Source organism: Carlito syrichta, unplaced genomic scaffold (assembly GCF_000164805.1).
Source record: "Carlito syrichta isolate Samal-C Ts95f unplaced genomic scaffold, Tarsius_syrichta-2.0.1 Scaffold287639, whole genome shotgun sequence".
NCBI lineage: Eukaryota > Metazoa > Chordata > Mammalia > Primates > Tarsiidae > Carlito > Carlito syrichta.
Genome location: NW_007231735.1, coordinates 171,899 through 174,444, shown reverse-complemented (window position 1 = coordinate 174,444; position 2,546 = coordinate 171,899). Strand labels below are relative to the sequence as shown.

The window sequence follows — 2,546 nt, the reverse complement described above, 5'->3', positions numbered from 1 at the left end:
GAAGAAGAAGTTCTGTAAAATAAGAAAAGTTTGTGGGAATTGTACCTCCTTCATGTTTAGGAAGAGTAGTAGCATATAAAAGTGAATAACAGGCAGGCAAGCTGGCAAGCTGCAAAAAACTGTGGTATAAATTCCTAAATTTTAATACTGTTTTAGATTTCATAGTGTTAGTAACCTATCTCTTGTTACTACTTGTATTTAAACGTCATTTATAAACACAATCCCTTTATATTAAGATGAAATATTTAACCATTTATTAATGGCTTATTGAATGGCTTATCTAGTTCTACCTTTGTGCTGATGTCAGTACTTGCAGTTTGAAATAAATCAGTTGTGGTTTTAAAAAAAAGAAATGCATCAGAGCTAAAATCAGTATAAATTATTATATGTAAAAAGGAAACAAAACAACAAAGGCACATCTAGCAATAGGCATACTTAACACTTTGAAAGGTATTCTAAAATAATCAGACCAAAAGTGTAACTCTTATTTCAGAGTGATCTAAATTACAATTTACAAATTCACATATGAGATGGCAAAATATAGGAAAGAAGTTGATATAAAAGAGAAGAGATCACTTCAGACAGAAAGAATAAACTAGAAAGAACATAAGAGAAACACATTAAATAATGATTTCAGAAAATAAATGGAGGAAAAAAATAAAATTAACATCAAAAAAATTTTAAAAAGTAATATAAAGTATCTGAGACTTCACCGTGGAGTGACTGCCCTGCAGTCACTGTCACCGCCCCACCTTGGGACTGACTGTGTGATTAGGCCACAATCTCCAATGAGTAAATATGTTTCTCAGTTCTGGTCACACATTGAACCTGATTCTTGGTCACAAATCTATGGAATTCTTGAAGGGCAGTGGAGATGACTGGCAGCACAGACAGCCTCTATGCAGACAAGTGAACTGTAAACATCCATTACAACTGCACCCAGAAGCCCCCATAAAAGTGGTTAAGATGAACACAGAAGTGTTGAATGGATATTCACGCTGCACTTTACAAGTGTTCTCACCTGGATGGAGTAAACCTGAGCATACTTCCTTTCTGTCGTCTCAGTATTATTGGACTGGAAAATTGCTGCTTCTTAGCAGAAGATTCATTTACCATTATTTCCAACTTCATACTCAGAGCACTGAGAATTTCACATGGAGTATACTGAAGTAGTCTTCAGTTTCTTTGGGTTCCTTCTGTATTCAATTTTTAAGTCTTTTATAACTTTATTGAGTCCTTTTTTTTTTTAACTAAAATTAGATTAACTAAATTAATGTGGTTTAAATGACCTGCCCAACTCCTGTAAAAGTCACAAAAAAGAACATGAGATTTCTTATTACATGCAATCCAACCAGTGTGACCTTCAACATATTTATAGAGAAATTTAAGAAGTATGGAGTTACCATACTAGTAAGTAGATGTGAAGCAATTTATGACAACACTACTACGGAAAAAGAGGAATCTGTGTTATTGATTAGCCTTTGGATGATGGTGTGCCACCATCCAACCAGATTGTTGATGACTGGCCAAGTGTTATAAAAATTGAGTTTCGTGAGGAAACTGATTGTTGTATTGCAGTTCATTGTGGTGTAAGCTTTGGAAGGGCTTCAGCTGTTGTGGCTGCAGCGTTAATTGAAGGTGGAATGAAATATGAAGATGCAATACAAGCCATAAGACAAAAGTACTTTGGAGCTTTTGATAACAAGCAACCATAGTACTTGGAGAAGTAGCCTCGAAAACGCAGCTGCACTTCAAAGACTCCAATGGTCATAGAAACAACTGTTGCATTCAATAAAACTTGAGTGCCTAATGCTACTACCTTTGAAGTGGAACTCAATACAGGACCTAATTTGTCGTACATATTAGCTAACATGTTGACTTGATAAATAAGTCTAATGAAGCTTTCATAGGAGTACTGAAAAATTTTACTAGACCACGAGCTTGACAGAATTAACAACCTCTGTGTTTGGGCTATATTCAACATATTTGAACACTTAGCAAAAGATTCTGTTCAGCATTTAAATGTGCTTATTGTCTATACTAACTGACTTTTCCTGAAATCATGTGGTATTTAGTAATGTCTTATTTAAACTATTCCCATGCCAGAATCTTATCTATATACAAGAAACTTAGTAAGGTGCCAAAATACCTGGCACAATGCTTGTCTATTTGAGTAGACAGAATGCAAGTCCCAGAAACTCTGAACACTCTAGCCCGGAGGTCCCCAATCCCTGGACCTTGGGCCAGTACTGGCCCCTGGCCTGTTAGGAACTGGGCTGGATGGCAAGAGGTGAGCCTTGGGAAAGCGAAGCTCTGTCTTTGGTCAGATCAGTCACAGCATTAGACTCTCACAGAGCGGGAACCTTGTGAACTGTGCATGCAGTTGTGTGCTCTTTATGAGAATCTAATGTCTGATGACTCTCTCCTCCACAAAATTGGTCCCTGATGCCCAAAACGTTGGGGACCCTTGATCTAGACCTCATGTGGTTTATTACGTCGGTCATTTCAAATATTGAAAGCAGGGCCAGGCCAGGCATGGTGACTCA

General features: G+C 37.0%; 1 pseudogene; it reads left to right on the top strand.

Moving 5' to 3' along the window:
* The first annotated feature begins 1,284 nt into the window (after positions 1-1,284).
* Positions 1,285-1,795, top strand: LOC103254907 (annotated as a pseudogene).
* The last annotated feature ends 751 nt before the right edge of the window (positions 1,796-2,546 follow it).